Raw genomic sequence first — 18,810 nt, forward strand, 5'->3', positions numbered from 1 at the left:
AAATCAATCAGAGAGAACAAATGCTGGTGATATCACTGGCAGAAAGAAAATGGCAAAAAGAAAGTAAACAAATAGACAATGGCAAATGAGCAAAGCCTTGAACTCTGAAAACTGAAGCTACCAAGGGGGATGGTGTGTAGAGTAATGGCAGGGAGAGACTAAAAGTGACATATGGACTTCAGTGATAGTCTTTGGCACTGTGGTGGTGATGGAGGTGCAACAACTATACATAAAACCATTAAAACTATGCTATCTCAGTAACTAAAAAGTTTTAATATAGTGAGAAAAAAAATCTGTGTGGTGTATTCCAGCTTTGTCTACTGAGAGGGCTTGGAAGAGCTGAAAATTTGGTTCACAGTGAAGAATTCTTTATTTCTAAATCCACTCTCCAATAAAATGAATAGGAAGTCACTGGAGAAAGGACTAGTATCCCAGATCTGGCACTGTGTCTCTTGGGACAGAAACTTAGGAACATGGAGATATAAAGAAAGAACAGACACTTGTTTAAAAGACAAATTGGGACAACTTGAACATCAAGATAAGTGTCATCTATACCATGTTATAACAGTGAATAAAATATGAATCCACCAGTATACACTATTATAAAGAAATAAGCCAGAAAGGGCTTCTTACAGAATGTTGACTAGATATAGGGGGCCGGAGAGATAGCATGGAAGTATGGCATTTGCCTTGCATGCAGAAGGTTGGCATCCCATATGGTCCCCTGAGCCTGCCAGGAGCGATTTCTGAGCATAGAGCCAGGAGTAACCCCTGAGCGCTGCCGGATGTGACCAAACCGAAAACCAAAAAAAAAAGAATGTTGACTAGATATAAAGTTAGGAAAGTTTCTAGTTGATAACCATTGTAAAATCAATCCAAAAACAGGACATTAGTGGAAGCGAAAATAAGTAGATGAAATGAATATAGAGGAATTGGTTTCATATGATCTCCAAGTATCCCCTCATGACATGTTGTAATCATGAAGGAGAGACAGTACAGTGGGTAAAGTGCATGCCTTACATATGACCAACCTAAATTTGATCCCTAGCACCCCATAAGTTTCCCAGAGTCTGTCAGGAATGATCCTTGAGCAGAGAGCCATGAGCACCTGAGCACTGCAGGGTGTGGCCCCAAAACAAGAACAAAAATGAATAAGGACTTAATTTAAAGATAAAACCATAATTTACATAGAAGATAACATATCTAAAATATATATAAGATGTTATAGAACACTATAATGATAAATGATAAACATAAATGATAAATGATAAAATGATAAATATTTTTGGGTACTTGACCCCCATAGCAAGGAAACTGAAAGTAAAGAGAAATAATTTGGATTATATTAAGCTCACATTTTTTTTCCAGTAAGAGAAAATTTAAACTTAAATACCCCTCTCTTCTTTTTTGACATCAACTATTGCTGATGAAAGGGTACCATGCTTGTCACTTTATCCCCTTTCAGCAACCAGTTCTTGTCCAGAGCACTCATTCCAATGATCACTTTCATAGTAGACCCTTCTCTACTCTATCTGCACTCTGCTCTTTGTGGCAAGCTTCCTTCCATGGACTGACCCTCCTAATCTTCATCTTTATTGTCTCTGGATATTATTCCCTCCCTGACTTTTATTTTCCTTATAAAAACTCATATATTTCAACAATAACAAAAAATTGAAATTGAACAAATTTTAAATCAACAATTCTAAAGAAGACATGCAGAGACCAATAGCTCTATGAAAAAAGCTATCACTTATACTTAGGGAAATGCACATTTAGACCACTCCTGTGAGAATGACTTACATCAAAATAAACAATAAATGTTGGCAAGGGTCAGGAGGAAAAGCAGCTCTTGTGCACCTTTGATGAAAAAGTTAATCGGTACAACTATTTTGCAAAATTCTATGGAGCTTCTTTAAGAAGCTAAAGATAGAGCTACCATATGATCTAAAAATTCTACTTCTGGGTATCTAGTCAGAGTCTATAAATATTTTAATATAAAAGTTTACATCTATCCTGATGTTTATTGAAACATTATAATAGCTAACATATGAAAGCAAATAAAATGCCCACTAATAGATGATTGGGTCACTGTTGGCACAGTTTGGGAAACCAAATGCCAGGGATTTCCCAAATGAGGTCAGCTAAATGCCAGGCAAAAGCTCCTTAACCCCTGCATGTCTCTCTAGTTTTAGGCAAAGATATTTAATAATGATTCCTACACAGATGCTCTGGGGTGAGACATTTACAGTATTTTACCACAAAATTAATTCTTGGCATTTGTTCCATATGTAAGGGAACAGAACAAAAAGAAGCCAAGCAATTCTTTCCATTTAACAAAGGGATTTTTTACATGTGGTCCTTATGAAAAAGCAATCAAAGCTGAAAAACCTGACCAACAAAATGTATCCATTAAGAGGCTTTTGCATACTCCAATAGGTTGTTTGGGTAAGAGAGAGGAGACAGTTCCATTTTGAGGTCTAAAGCAGAAACGGAAGAGTAAAATACAATAGACTCCAAACCTATTATGGAGCTTACTAAATTTGTTTTGTTTTGGTGCCCCACCTGTGGGTGCTCCAGGTGGCAGTGCTGGGGACTGAACCCAGGTCTCTTGCATGAAAAGCATAAACTCCAGCCCACTGAGATATCTTCTCCATTACCTGGAGCTCACTGATTTTTACAGTATCTAAAATGTTCCCAATCTTGTTCTCATCTACTTAAATAATTATGTCCTAGTATTATGGAAGTGTAAATCTCAGGAATTCACAAGGTTAAAAATGCTACAGATTCTTTACAAACAAATCATATTATAAGCATGCCCCAGATATGGTTTATGGGCTTAATGTTTTGCAATTAAATTTAAATTTAGCCACAGATTAGGGGGGAAAAAGGCAAAAAAAAGTGGAAAGCTAGCTCCTTTTATAGGAATAATTGAGGTATCTATCTCCACTCTTCCTTTCTCTGTAGGCCACACGTGATAAAAATCATACTAAAGTTAGGAGGGGAAAATTGAAACTGGGCAGGGGTTACCAAGGATAGAGTGAGATTAAGGACAACAGTTCTTGAGGAGGCAATGGAAATACATGGGTAGACTGATTCTCACAATACTTGGAATGTGCTATTAGCATTAAGTAGTCAGGACAAGGGCTGCTGAATGCCCTAGAGTGAACCAGAGAGATTCATGGAATAAAGAATGATTCTATCAAAATGCTCATATTGCTTTGAGAGGAAATAATTTCTTCAACAGAGCAGAAGGACTAGTAGGACAAATCTTTTTATTAGCTTAAAAGTAGGCCAAATGGCTCTCTCTCTAGGTTATATGAGATATACAGCTTTAAAAAGCATGGTTTATCTTAAATGTTTGTTGAGGCTACATATGTTAAGAATTGAGCTGGATTCTGAAAAATAGTTTTATGGTATACATATTCCAATACACCTTAAAATATGCTGTTTAGAAAGCAAAAATAGGAGCCAGAGAGATACAGCGGATTAAAGTGCATGTACCTTACCCCGATACATTCCTGACACCACATGGTCCCCTGAATCCAGTGCCCTTAAAGGCCTTGGAATACTGCTAGTTGTGACCATGAGGCTCCCGGAAACACAATCTTTAATACCACACCATCCTGTGTCCTAGCACTGAAGCATCTGGCCAGTTGTCCAGGAATTGCTGAGAGTGACCCCTGGCCATCTGCATACCTCTCAAAAGTCTGCCTTCCTCACTCTCAAGAAAAAACAAAAATAAATAAGAGTACATAAAACTGGGGAGGGAGGAAAAAAAAAGAATACATAAAACTAAGAAAATTCTGTACAGCAAAACAAACAACAACAACAACAAAATCAAACTACACATTGCAATAAATTTTCTTTTATTTAAAGAACTGTGCTTGGGGCCAGAGTGGTGGCACTAGAGATAAGATGTCTGCCTTGCAAGCGCTAGCCTAGGACGGACTGTGGTTCGATCCCCAGGCGCCCCATATAGTCCCTCCAAGCCAGGAGCAATTTCTGAGCACATAGCTAGGAGTAACCCCTGGCCACGGGTGTGGCCAAAAACGAAAACAGAAATAAAAAAAAAACACACACACACAAAACAAAAGCATAAAAAACTGTGCTTTACAAAGTTTTTGGTGTTTGAGTTTTAGGCATATAATATTTCAACACCAAATTTGCCGCCAGTGTCAACTCTCATCACCAGTGCTCCCATATTCTATCATCCCCTAAACCCAAACTACATGTTGCAATTTATATGGAGTAATAATGCCTCCCATACCCCAAGCTATCCTAGGAAACAAGATGGGAAGCTTTTCTTTTTCCAACTTTTAAACTATCCTATACAGCCGTAGTAATCACAATAGTGTGGTACTGAAATAAAGACAGACTCTCAGACCAATAGAATAGAATTGAGATTCCAGAGACAGATATGCAAGTAAAAGGATAGTTACCCTTTGACAAAGGAGCTAAAAGTAAAAAGAGCAAGGAAAGCCTTTTCAGCAAATGGTGGGAAATGGATCAGCCATATGTAAAAAAAATGAATTGAGACTCTCTCACAATATGCACAGAAATCAACTCAAAACAAATTAAAGATCTTAATATCAGATATGAATCTATAAATTATATTGAGGAAAACACAGATACAATCCTTCATAATGATGAATCTAGAGACATATTTAATGACTCAATGCCATTAACCAAAGCAAATGAAAACAAAGATAAACAAATGGGATTACATCAATTAAGAAAATTCTGATCTACAAAGGAAACTATGACCACAGTAAGAAGACACTCCACAGAGTTGGATAAAATATTCTGCCATCATTCATCTTATAAGAGGTTAATATCCAAGCTATATAAAGCACTTGTGATGCTTAATAAGCAAAAAACATTTAACTTCATCAAAAAATGGGGAGAAGATATGAGCAGAAACTTCCTCAAGGAAGACATACATATGGCCAATAGGTAAATGAAAAAATACTCCATATCTCTGATCAAGGAAATGCAAATCAGAACAACCATGAGATAGCACCCTACACCAATAAGACCAGCACACATCATAAAGAACAAAAAAATAACTAGTGTTGGTGTGGATGTGGGGAAAAGAATCCTCATCCTCATCTCACAGCTGTAGGAATGCTGACTGCTCTTCAACTTTTAGAAAGCAAGGCAGACACTTCACTTGATCTTTCATATGGTCTAAAAATTCCACTCTGGACACCTCAAGGACCCAAAAACTCTATTCAGAAAAGATATCTGTACTCTTGAGTTGACTACAGCACATTTACAGAAGCCAAGACATGAAAACAAAAAACCAAGTATCCAAGAACAAATGATTATAGACGTTTGGCTACAGAGACAATGAAATGCTATTAGGTTATAAGATGAAATTATGAAATTTGAAACTACATGGATAGAACTGGAGGAGGATGTCCTGTAGAGGGAAGTCAGAGTAGGGTGTCACATTGAGGGGAGTCAGTCAGAAGGTAAGAAGGAGAAGTGTAGATGCAAAATGATCTCCCTCATATGTGGGATATAAAGAAAGAAACAACAAATAATCCAAAGTTACAGACTCTATGGGGTAACCTTCAGAAATGAACTGAATTTACCATAATGGGAGACAAAGAGCGGGAGGAGAGGGGTCTGTGAGAAGGGCACTGAAATAGTGATGGAGGAAAATGGAAACTGATGGAGGATATGGGTATTGGGATACCACATGAAATCCTATCATTGACTGTGCTATAATTAATAGTGAGTGAAACAAAAAATTATAAAGTACATCTTCATACTGGCAGAAAACATTAACATATTAAATATCTGACCAAGGGTTAATATGGAGCATATTAAAAATTCACAAAACTTAATATTAACAAAAGAAGCCTATAAAATGGCGAGTCAGGGGCCGGAGAGATAGCATTGAGGTAAGGCGTTTGCCTTTCATGCAGAAGGTCATCGGTTCAAATCCCGGCGTCCCATATGGTCCCCTGTGCCTGCCAGGAGCAATTTCTGAGCATAGAGCCAGGAATAACCCCTGAGCACTGCCGGGTGTGACCCAAAACCACACACACACACACACACAAAAAGAATGGCGAGTCAGAACATTAATGTAAGTGATAGAGAACATGTCTCCATGTGTAAGGCTCTAAGTCTTCCCTGTCAACAAAGATCCATCACCCCAGCACTCCTGAATGTAGCCTTGATGACCCCTGAACAGCACCCCACTGGGCTTAAGCATGAATCACTAGAAGTGACACTTATTAAAAATTGTGGGATGAGCAGTATAGTCAGTTTAAATATGTACTGATGACCAAGTGATGCATGCAAAAATGCTCATTATCACTCATCATCAGCACACTAAAATGATAAGGTGATACCCCTTACACCTTAAGAATGGCTGTTATCCAAAAGACTAGAGACAAGAAGTGCTGGAGGATTGTGGAGGAAAAAAGGAATCCTAATACACTGTTGGTGAAATGTAAACCAGTCTGGCCTCTATGGAAAACAGAGATTTCAGTATGAAATCATGGAAAATATATCTACCATATAATCAGCAATTCTACTCCTACCTGAAAAACATAAACAGCTAATTTGAAAAGTTATATGCATATGTGTATTCACTGTAGTAATATTTACTATAGCTAAGATAAGGAAACAGTTCAAGTGCCAAGAGATGAGTGACTAAAGAAGGTGTGACTATAAAGTGACACAGGAAACAATACTGGCTCTTAGAAAAAAATATAGTCTTTTGCTACACTGTGAATGGCAGGTTATCATTTGAAGAAAACAAGGAAAAAGACAAATACTTCATGATCTTACTAATATGGCCTAGAAAGAAAACAAAGTAAAGGAAAAGACAATGCACTCAATCTTTACACTCAGATTGAAAAACTGAAGTTACCAAAGGGGGTGTGTGGAAGAGAGTTGAAATGTTGGCAGAATGTAAGGGACAGGGGTGGATTATGGGCCATGAGAGAGTAATATAAATTTTAAAGAGGTATAAAATTGCACCTGAAACATAAGTTTTGTAAATGCTACCTCAATTTTTAAAGTATATACACTGTAATTCATTATACATAAATCTCTCTTTTTTTTTTTTTTCAGTTTTTGGGCCACACCCGGCATTGCTCAGGGGTCACTCCTGGCTGTCTGCTCAGAAATAGCTCCTGGCAGGCACGGGGGACCATATGAAACACCAGGATTTGAACCAACCACCTTTGGTCCTGGATCAGCTGCTTGCAAAGCAAACGCTGCTGTGCTATCTCTCCGGGCCCTATACATAAATCTCAATAAAGTTGTTTTATATGTTGGTTTGTTTATTTTCACTTTTTTTTTGGCAGTGTCAGGAATCAAACCCAGGACCAAACACATTCAAAGCAAGTGCTCTCCCACTGAGTTACATCCATGATTCCTCAGTAAAGTCTCTGTCATGCCAAGGAGTGTGAGTCTCTGTAAACACTGGAACCACAAAATAAAAATGAAAAAAATTGAGTCAAGGAAAAAAAGACACTGAATAACCACATTTAAAAGATACTAGGAGATATGGGGCTGGAGAGATAGCACAGTGATAGGGCATTAGCCTTGAATGCAGTTGACCCAGGACAGATGGTGGTTCAAATCCCAGCATCCCATATGGTCTCTGGAGCCTGCCAGGATCGATTTCTGAGCAGAGCCAGGAATAACCCCTGAGCGCCACTGGGTGTGACCCCAAAACAAAACAACAACAACAAAAAAACAAAAAATACTAGGAAATTGTATATTAATTAACTTAAAAAATAAATGTTAGAGCATAAAGATATGTTTGATATGTAGGCTGTGCTTATGAGCTGTATATCAAGGGAAAACATCATACCATTTGATGGCAACATATGTAAAATTTAGGCTCAAGTATTTAGATCATTGAATTTATGTTTTGTTTTGGTTGGGGCCACACCCAGTGTGCTCAGGGTTTATTCCTGGTTCTGCCCTCAGGAATCACTCCTGGTGTGACCTGAAGTATCATATGGAGTGGTAGGCATTGAGCCTAGGTTAGCCTCATGCAAGGCAAGCATTGAAATTCTTGGAGATGAGTAGCCTTACACCTTACATACCATCAAAACTCATGAGAAGTACAAAAATAAATCATAAGTATAAACACTCAGAAATTTTGCTTTAAGTTCAAGTATTTTCAGAAATTTTGCTTTAAATTCAAGTATTTGTCTTTACCCTTGTGGGGACCCGAGACTGTGGGGGTGATCAGGATCATTTTGGCCATGTGCATCACTGGAGAGAAAGCTCATGATTTCATGCTGTCTCTGGGTGCTTCCTGAGCCAGAGTTATGTTCTGGCCCCTCCTCACTGGGGATTCCTACCACAAGAGCATCAGAGTGTGAAATCATGATCTTGTGCTTACTGGGCAAGAGCTTGAAGCCCAAGTCACCTTCTGGGTCCCAAGCTTTTAAACTCTCAACCAATTTGTCTCAGTTTTAAATATTTGGTAATTTTCTTTAAAGCATGTACTTTAGCCAAGAGTTTTATTAGCAGTAAAAAAAAAAAAAGGTGGGGGATAATTATTTTTCCTCATATAAAACTGCTGACTTTTATGGAAAAACTCTTCCTGAGTAATCTATGTATAGAGTTCATGGATACTCTCATCTTTTTCAGCTAGTCTTCAAAGTTGTGGATTTTGAAGAAAATTCAATTTGAAGAAACTTACTAAAAACAAAGTGTTCCATTCATCTGTTTTACTAATAACACTCCCTCCTTACCATCAAAGTTAGAAACTAATAGTGCAGAATATAACAGAGCAGACAGAAGATCTCCCGGTCCACACTAGACACTGGCATGCACCCTAGTTCCGTAGCTACTGCTGATGCCTGTAGTGTGCTTGTGCACCTGCCTCAGAAATGGTCTAAGTGCCATCACATATGCTCTGGTTTTCACATCCTCTGTTAAAAATACTTGAACGTAGCTAAAGATGAAAGAAGTCAGTACATTTTCATTGGAAACTGATTTTTTTCCAATCTCTCATTTTCCATATGTTCAAATTCAAATCCCTCAATATCCACCTTAGAAAAAGTTTTCTACCTTTCTCAATTCCACTAGACATCAATTTACCTACTTCATCTGTGGGCGGGAGGGGTTTGCTTTGGTTCTTAAAAACAAAACAATAACAAAACAGATATAACTTTGAATAAGACTAAAAGTTTCTCCCTGTGACTAACATGCCCATACATAATAAAATAAATGTGTTATATGAAGCTAATTAAAGAGAAAAAGCTGATGGGGCTGTGACTGTGGCTCATGGTTTAACTGTGTCCTCACATGCATGAGCCCCTTGGCGCTACAAAAATATAAGTAAATAAAAAGTTAAAAGAAAAATCATTCCATAGAAAGAGTGCTGGTGTTTGTACAGGTTTTTTTTTCTAGTAGGTAAAGCAGTCTGTACAGTATTAAAAATAAATACAGTTCAGCTGCTATATCAACAGAATTCAGAAAAACCTTTAGGCAGTCTTGGGGGAGGGGAGGAAATAATCCCCAGGTACACAATTTAATAATCCTGTCAACCCTGCCATTCCCATAATGCACTTCCAAATGTGATTCCACAGAACACAATTATGCTGAGGTAAACACTTGCAGAGTAAGGGCTACATGTGCATTTATCTAAGAAACATAGAAACACAACTTGAGAGGTCCATGAGCCAAAGCAATGTCTGTGCCAAACAGGTCCGATGTAGAAACCAAATTAATTGGTTTCTTTGAGTCTATTGCTTAGCCAGAAATGCAGATAAAACTACACTTAGTTTATTTTGTGAGCAAAAGGGCATATAAGAACAAATATTTGGTTTAAAGGTAAACCAGGTTGACATGCAGGAGACCCTGGATCAACCCTAGTGTACATATGATGCCATGAGCGAGTCCTGAGCACCAGATGTGGCCACTTCTTCACCATCATTCCTCCCAAAATATATGAATAGTCCAGGCCATTCTAAGTAGTTTGTTCTAAGTAGTTCTAAGTAGTTTGTACAGTGCTGTGTATAATGTTACCTACCTAGGTTAATCAATTTGGGGGAGGAGGGGAGAGCAAAAGTGAGTTATTGGAATTAAGATCAAATTCAATCTCTATTTAAGATATCCTATGTGATCTACTGTCCCTCAGGCTTTTGGAAATGCTCTGTAAGTTTAATTAGCACACATTCCAACAAACAAAAATATAACAATGCCAGACTACTGGCGACCCAGTTATCTTACCGACATGTGCTATTTATGGGTCCTCTTGGGTCCTACTAAGTCTGAATGAGAACAGGCAAAATCCTTCATTAAAACTGTAATCAGAACTTCAAGTACAAAATGTATCTGCTGTTGACCACACAGAGAATGGCCATAGAGTCTGGAACTCCAGCCATGCACACTTCATACCTTGGTAGGACTAGCCAAGCATTTTCATTGTTTCATAGCTACTAGTGGAGAATATTCAGATATTTCTTGGACCTTTGAAACTAATGGAAATTGGACCCTTGAAACTAATGTTAAGTGCTGATTATGCCTCAGCTAAATAAATAATAGCAGAGGAAAAATAATTAAATGCACATAAAGAAAATATTCTTCCTCTTACCTGATACAGTTCTGTTTCCTTTTTCTCTTCCTTAAATTTTTTTTTAATTAGTTCTTTTGCTGTTTCCAAACAAGTTGGAAGTCAATTTAGGTGCAGTGGTCCTCAAACTATGGCCCGCGGGCCACATATTGTATTTGTATCTGTTTTGTTTCTTCATTGCAAAATAAGATATATGCAGTGTGCATAAGAATTTGTTCATAAGTTTTGTTTTTACTATAGTCAGACTCTCCAATGGTCTGAGGGACAGTGAACTGGCCCCCTGTTTAAAAAGTTTGAGGACCCCTGATTTAGGGCACATAAGAACAAATATTTGGTTTAAAGGTAAACCAGGTTGACATGCAGGAGACCCTGGATCAACCCTAGTGTACATATGATGCCATGAGCGAGTCCTGAGCACCAGATGTGGCCACTTCTTCACCATCATCCCTCCCAAAATATATGAATAGTCCAGGCCATTCTAAGTAGTTTGTTCTAAGTAGTTCTGGTGCTCCGAACTTTGACCTGAAACCTGGACCCAAGAAAACATCAAATATGGTGAGATTTCTGCTTTTCAGTTTGATTTTTGGCTCTTTTCCAATGGACTGAGCCCAAAACCCTGGGCCACGTGGAACCATGTTCAAATATGGCCGCACCCCTTCCAGGGACACACGGGCCATTAAAACAGAAGAGGGGAAAACTTGGATCAACCCCATCCGTGGCCCAGAACTGAAACTTTGTTGCCGAAAATCCTTTTTCCAAAGCTTTCGTCCTCCTCAGAGACTGATAAAAAGGCTTTGGTTGGAAAAGTACCAGGAAGAAAAATCTTCCCTAAACAGACTGACTCCTGAGTATGACCTTCAGCCTGAATTTGGATTTCGACTTTGAAAATTTCGGACTGGACTTTTAACTTGAATAACTTCAAATTTGAACACCCAAACGCACCCGGTGAAGCTGTGGCCGAGAGCGGCAGCAGTGAAACCTGCTTCCAAAATGCCGCAGCTGCAATAGGCCAACAACGCACCAACAACGCAGCAAAGAGCTACACTTCCAAATTCTGCCCCATTGCTGAAACGGCAGCTGTAGCCGGCATCACTCTTCAGCGATTCAGGCTGCTTTCACTGTAGCCTGCGGCAAAAAAGCAGCGAAAAGCTCCATTCGGCTAGGCGCGGCTCCGATCTGGTAAAGCCACGTGAAAACAGCAGCATGGAAAAGGCAAAAGCTGCGAGCCTGGGACCCAACAGATAAGGAGAATGAAACGGCTCAAGTTAACCCAACTGAAACCCCATGGAAGAAAGCCACATGGTAAGAGCAGCGTGGGACAAACTAGCGTCTGGACTTATGGTTTTAGGTGAAGGGTAGTTTACACATAGTTGGTGATGGGATAAGTTTTAGTTAGTTAGTGGTTTAAAAATTTTTTAAAAAGGGGAGTAATACAGCTTACCATTTAAAGATCATAAAAAATAACCGCCTGCATCTAACTTTAATCTAAGTCATGTTCTTGCCAATTTAATGTGTTTTATTGTTTTCCATAGTTAATGTTTCCATTGGTATAATGTTCTACTGTGTATTTTTATGTATTGAGCCTGTTTTTAAAATGTATGTTATGTATTTATGCTGTAGTACTTGTGTTTAGGGAAGGTTAATAGGAACAGAAAGTTCCCCCAAATAGTTTAAAAGTATAGGAACATGAAAGTTCCGGAATAGTGCTTGGTAAAAAGCATTAACAGAATTTTAAGTTACAAATGTATGGTGTATTTTGCAGAAATGTTATTTTTAAGATAGGCTGATATATTTACACTTTAAACATTGTTGCTATGGAAATATTACCTGCCTTTGGTTATAGGCGGAAGCCACATAACTTATGCCTTTTGTCTTTATGTAAAAAAATGGGGGGGCAGATGTGGCCTCATCCCCCATTCTTCCCAGGTAACTTGATCTTACCTGCAAGACCCCGCCCATTCCTAGGAGGAGTCTTGGAAAGGTTAGATAAGCTTTGACCAGAGAGTATTAAGGACTTTTGGCCTTTTGGTCTTTGCAGCATGGAGGTTAGAGGGAAGATGGCTGAAAGGAGTTAAGACGCAGGGCGAGCTAAGAATGGCATGTGTAAATGGTTAGCAGCCACATCTGTTGGCCAGGGCAATAAAGATGTTATCACTCTGGAAGCCTGCCTGTGAGTGAGTTCATTACCTGTTGCTTTCCTGGACCCAGACCCGCCAGTTAATGGGGGATGGAGCCACGTGGCCGGGTCCTAAGGACAAAGGCCTCCATCATCCATCCAAGGCCATCCTAAGGGTTTAATGCAACAACCTAGGTTAATCAATTTGGGGGACCCCGATTTCCTTCATTATACTGTCTAAAAGATTTGTAAAAGACAAGTATTCTTTTTTATTTATGTTGTTGCTGTTACTTTGTTTTAGGGCTAAACCTGGCAGTGCCTAAGCTTACTCCTGGCTCTGCACTCATGGATCACTCCTGGTGAGGGTTGAGGGGCTCTATGGGGTGCTGCATGAAAGGCAAATACTCTTACTTCCTATACTATGCTCTGGCTCCAAGACAAGTATTATACTTGTCACTTGAAGGTGTTTTAAAATTTTTCCATAAATTAGTCTAAACCCTTTGTCTTGGCCATAAGTTTGGAGCTGGCCATGGTTAAAATAGCATTAAATTTTCTCTATGCTATCTTTCTGTTTTCCTATTTGTTCTTGGTCTTTCTGAGGTGTGTATGTGTGTGTGAAGTAAGAACATTTTTTTCGTTTTTTTTTTTTTTTTTTGGCCACACCCAGTGACACTCAGGGGTTACTCCTGGCTATGTGCTCAAAAATCACACCTGGCTTGGGGGACCATATGGGATGCTGGAGATCGAACCATGGTCCCTTCGAGGCTAGCGCAGGCAAGGTAGATGACTTACCACTTGCACCACTTCTCCGGCCCCAAGTAAAAACGTTTTTGTTGAAATTTTAGAAGGATGTGAGGGAGAGAGAGGAAAAGGCATATGTTTAAGAGAGAACATAGGCTTTTTTTCAGGGTGGAAATAGGAAAGCAAAGAAACTAACAGAATACCAAGACATTTAGTAATCCAAATGGCAAGAGAGAGAGAGAGAGAGAGAGAGAGAGAGAGAGAGAGAGAGAGAGAGAGAGAGAGAGAGATGGACTCTTTAAAGCAGTAAGGAAAAAGAAAAACCTCAAGTATAAAGAAAAAAATATAAGAATTAAACCAGAAAAAAAAAGTCAAAAACAAAAATTCCATTTAAAATAACCCAGGCAAGAAAAAAGTAAAATGACATATTCAAACTACTGAAAGAAACTTTCACTAGAGTTCACTACCCAGCAAAACTCTCATTTACATGGGAGAGAGGATTGAAAACATTCACAGACAAAAAAGAACTTGTGGGGCTGGCGTGATAGCACAGCAGTAGGGCATTTGTCTTGTACGTGGCCAGCCTGGGGTGGACCCATGTTTGATTCTCAGCATCCCATATGATCCCCCAAGCCTGCCAGGTGAGATTTCTGAGTGCAGAGCCAGAGTAACTCCTAAGTGTTGCTGGGTGTGGCTAAAAATAAAAAAATAAAAATAAAAAAGAACTCGCAATATTTGCACTAACTAAACTGACCCTAAGTGAACTACTCAAAGAGCAATTACCAAATCCTCTGCTGTAAAAACACAACCCTATACAGTATAATGGCACAACAGCCCTGTTAGTCAATAGTTTCCTTAAATGCCAATGAACTAAAATCTCCGATCAAAAACAGAAACAGTTGTTTTGATTAAGCAGGTATCCAATCAACTTGCTCTTTATAGATGTCTATAATAATGTTCTAATACTTTTATCCACAGAAATGGGTGCAGAATGAGTTTGGAAGTTATGGACTCCCACTACAGTGCTTGATATAAGAAGTTTTTAATGTCTTAATTTTACTATGCTTGTAACTCCATGATCTTTTTTTGTTTGTTTGTTTTGGGGGTCATACCCGAGAGGGCTCAGAGGTTGGTTATTCCTGGCTCTTCATTCAGAAATTGCCCCTGGCAGGCACAGGGGACCAAATGGGATGCTGGGATTCAAACCATCGTCCTTCTGTATGCAAGGCAAACACCCTACCTCCATGCTATCTCTCTGGCCCCCTCCATAATCTTTTTGTCCACAGTAGTACGTGGGAGATTAGGTTGGTCACCCTAGTTCCACACTGCAATGCTATACTATATTCAACTCAGAAGTCAGTGCTCATTAAGATAACGTCTTGACAAAAATTCTAATTTGTTTATTTTCTACTTGATTATACCTGCTAATATAGCCTACTATTTATGTTCACAGATAACAATGGAATATGCCACTGCATGCCACAAACTCCTGCTACAGAGCTCATTCATTATTTTATTGTTATTGTAATTTGTCATCAATTTCAGGTAGTTTACCATTATACCATAATGCTCATAATTTTAGTTTGCTTTTAGAAAAGGAGCCTAGATGCTCAAGACCCTTTAGACAATTCTTCAGGGTGTAGACTCCTCTTACAGTATTCATTACCATATCACTTAGTTTTCTAGACTTGAAAATTATGATTGTTTTTAAGAATGGTATACAGAGAAGATTATCATGGTCTCTGCACAAGGATGACAAGCATTCCATATTTAAAGAATGGTCTATATACAATCTAACACATGAAGCCTTTCTTCAGTAAAGTCTACCCTCACTAATGATGACTGGCCTAGAAAATGGAAACACTTTACATCTTTACATTTGACTGCCTGCTTTATATTTTTTAAGCATTCTGACCCATTTCACCTGGATCAGCTTTTCAGCTGTAACCCATGGATCAATGCCCAGTGCCTGTGTATGTGTGTGTGTGAGTATATGTGTTGGCCACCTCAATGTCTGTCTAATATGTGTCTATGTTGTATACTGTCCATCCCTTTATGTATCACCCATCTTTTCTCCCCTTCGATTACCACCTTACAAATTCTTTTCTAGCCCTTCACTCTCTCAGCCCCAATTTGGTATTTCCCCCATTTAACCCTTTTTACTCTCAGTTCTTAACTCCTCGGGAAGCAGAACATTACCTCCACCCCAGTCAGCTGCCAACCAGCTCCTAAAGTAAAAAGATTCCCAGCCCACATTGCCTCAGTCTGAAAAGAAGCTGCCACAGCCACTGCTGCTGATTTGCTCTCACTGGCCCCTATTTTCCCACCTCCCTTCTCTGTAGACTGTTGCTTACTACCAGATTTAGTTTCTAAGATGCCCCAGCTCAAGGACATTCCCTGAAATGTGACTGCTAGAGCCATTTTTAGACTACACAAGACCAAATCACAGGCTAAAGATGTCCTCCAGATTTTATCCCACCGCCCCACCAAACTATTTCAAAAGACTTAAAGGGGAAATGTATATCTCTTTTGAATATTTCTTTAGATGTATTTCCCTAATAGGTATAACTCTTATTGTCTCTGTCTTCTTATGGGGGCCGTTTCCCCCATTCTTTTTTTTTTTTTTGAACTATTCAGCAGGAAATTCTAGATAAGTTTCTCTAGTGTTCTGAGTTCATGTTAGAACAAGGTTATCAGGATTATTTAGCTTGTTATTTTTACCCCCATATGCACCAGTAGTACCACGAGGCATTGTTCCTTTTTGCATTGGCACATTATAATGGGAAATCTTATGCATGCAAACTAAATAATAGAGATGTAGTAGAGAAAGGAACACATAAATTTTATACTGCAATGGCTTACACCCTGAACACTTGTCATAGTGACTTGGCTTAGGCTTCAGAAGATCAGATATTGGCCATTCACCCCTGAACCTTGGATCTCATCTATGGAACAAGCATGGTTTTCTACCCCAGGACCAGGAATCAAGACTTTTACCAGGGAAGGCCCTAGTGTTAGATTTGCATAGAGTGGTTCATATGACACCTTGACGACTTGGTAACAGCAACAACCTGCTTTCAGGGCAGGGTTCTCTGCATTTCCACCTAATGGTGAGATGAAACCAGAAGAAGCTCTGTATGTATCATCCTGAATCAACAAAGGATCTGTACAAAAACCAGGATTTCTAACTACAGAAACCTGACTGCAACAACCATGATTGTGAAGAGCTTTTACTTGGACCACAGAGAAAGACTTTGGGGTTAGACAACTCAGCATGCTTGAAGCCTGTAGTTGGTTTTATGTCAGGATGCTACATTGGTAAGGTCTCCCTGTTTTTAGGCCAAAGTTTTTCCTTTCTATTTTCTCCATATTTTGCTGAGCCTATGCAAAACCAATAAACAAAAACAACAAAACATGCTATGCACACATCTTTTTTAAAATTATTATTTATTTAATTTTTATCTTTTATCTTTTAAATCGCGATTCCCGCCTTTTTCATAGAACCTTGGAACATGGATTACTTAATTTTACCACATATTCCTACATTTTTCTATAAAACTATCAAGAAAGGAATAAAAAGAGGATGGGGTCCAGGGGCAAAGTGATTTTGGATGCATTCGTGATGAAATAAATAAGGATAGAACTAAGTATCCAAGCCAAAGTCAATGATAATGGAATCAATGGACCTAAACTTTAACAATCTAAACTCAAAAGGGCCTGTTACACTGGCTGGCCAGAGGCAAAGGCTGGTGGGATAAGAAACACTCTGGGTCCATCAGTGGAGGGAGGATGACACTGGTGGTAGGAAAAGCCATGAATCATTGTATATCTGAAATTCAATTATGAAGGACTCTGTAGATCACAACTGTTTCAATAAAAAAAAAGAATAAGCCATTTTGACATGCTTTATCAGAAGGGTATGTCATTAAACTAAGTCTTCATGTTTATTGGTATTATTTTGTTCAAAATAAAGTTTTCTTAATTAGTCTTATTTTATTATTACTATTTTTATGTGTGTACATGTATGTTTTAAGGTTTGCCACTAAACTGTACCTCCAGCCCCAGTCCCTTATATTATTAAGACAATAAAAAATTTTCATTGAAAACTGTGATATGCAACTGTTTCTTAAATAAAACCCTCAGTTTTAAAACCAAGATGCCCTTCAACAGATAAATAGCTAAAGAAACTGTGGTACATATACACAATGAAATATTATGCAGCCATCAGGAGAGATGAAGTCAGAAAATTTTCCTATTCATGGATGGACATGGAAACTATTATGCTGAGTGAAATAAGCCAGAGGGAGAAAGATAGACACAGAATAGTCTGACTCATCTATGGGTTTTAAGAAAAAATAAAAGACATTATTTTAATAATGCCCAGAGACAATAGAGATGAGGGCTGGAAAGACCAGCTCACAATATGAAGCTCACCACAAAGAGTAGTGAGTACAGTTAGAGAAATAACTCCACTAACAGCTGTCATGAAAATGAGTGAGAGAAGAGTGTTTGTCTTGAATATAGGCAGGTAGTGAGGAAAGAGGAAGATGGGGGATTGGTGGTGGGAATGTTGCACTGGTGAAGGAAGGTGTTCTTTTTATGACTGAAACCCAAGTACAAACATGTTTGTAATCATGGTACTTAAATAAAGATATTATTGAAGTTTAAAAAAAAATCCTCAGTTTTAAAATTTATTAAAAACCCTAGATAATCCTTACATTTGATGAATCTGATTAAGATTATACCAGTAACTTAAACATATAAAACTCTAATATATATATATATATATAAACTCATACATAGCGGTACTGGATAAAAATAATGGAAAATTATTAATAATATTGTAAACTACAGAACTTAAGCAATAAAAGAATAAAAGGTTTTTGTTTGTTTGTTTGTTTTTCGGCCATACCTGGTGACCCTCAGGGTTTTCTCCTATGCACTCAGAAATCGCGCCTGGTTTGGGGGACTAGATGGGACGCCGGAGAATCAAACCGTGGTCCATCTCTAGGCTTGCGCCACTGCTCCGGTCCCAGCAATGTAAGTTTTTAAAAGAAAAGTTAAAATAAAGGGCCCGGAGAGATAGCACAGCAGCGTTTGCCTTGCAAGCAGCTGATCCAGGACTAAAGGTGGTTGGTTCGAATCCTGGTGTCCCATATGGTCCCCCGTGCCTGCCAGGAGCTATTTCTGAGCAGACAGCCAGGAGTAACCCCTGAGCACCGCTGGGTGTGACCCAAACACCAAAAAACCCCCCCAAAAAAACCCAAAAAATAATGTAGGGGCTGGCGAGGTGGTGCTAGAGGTGTCTGCCTTGCAAGCGCTAGCCAAGGAAAGGACCACGGTTTGATCCCCCGGTGTCCCATATGGTCCCCCCCAAGCCAGGGGCGATTTCTGA

General features: G+C 38.8%; 1 protein-coding gene and 1 non-coding gene across 3 annotated transcripts in view; one reads left to right on the top strand and one right to left on the bottom strand.

Annotated features, from left to right (window-relative positions):
• Window positions 1-18,810, bottom strand: part of PPP1R12B (protein phosphatase 1 regulatory subunit 12B) — a 254,079-nt gene that overhangs the window by 55,471 nt on the left and 179,798 nt on the right. The gene's annotated exons all lie outside the window — the stretch shown is intronic.
• On the top strand, window positions 15,094-15,203 carry LOC126004923 (U6 spliceosomal RNA). The gene has a single exon (XR_007494133.1). It is a non-coding gene; the product is annotated as a U6 spliceosomal RNA (small nuclear RNA).

This window comes from Suncus etruscus, chromosome 3 (genome assembly GCF_024139225.1).
Source record: "Suncus etruscus isolate mSunEtr1 chromosome 3, mSunEtr1.pri.cur, whole genome shotgun sequence".
NCBI lineage: Eukaryota > Metazoa > Chordata > Mammalia > Eulipotyphla > Soricidae > Suncus > Suncus etruscus.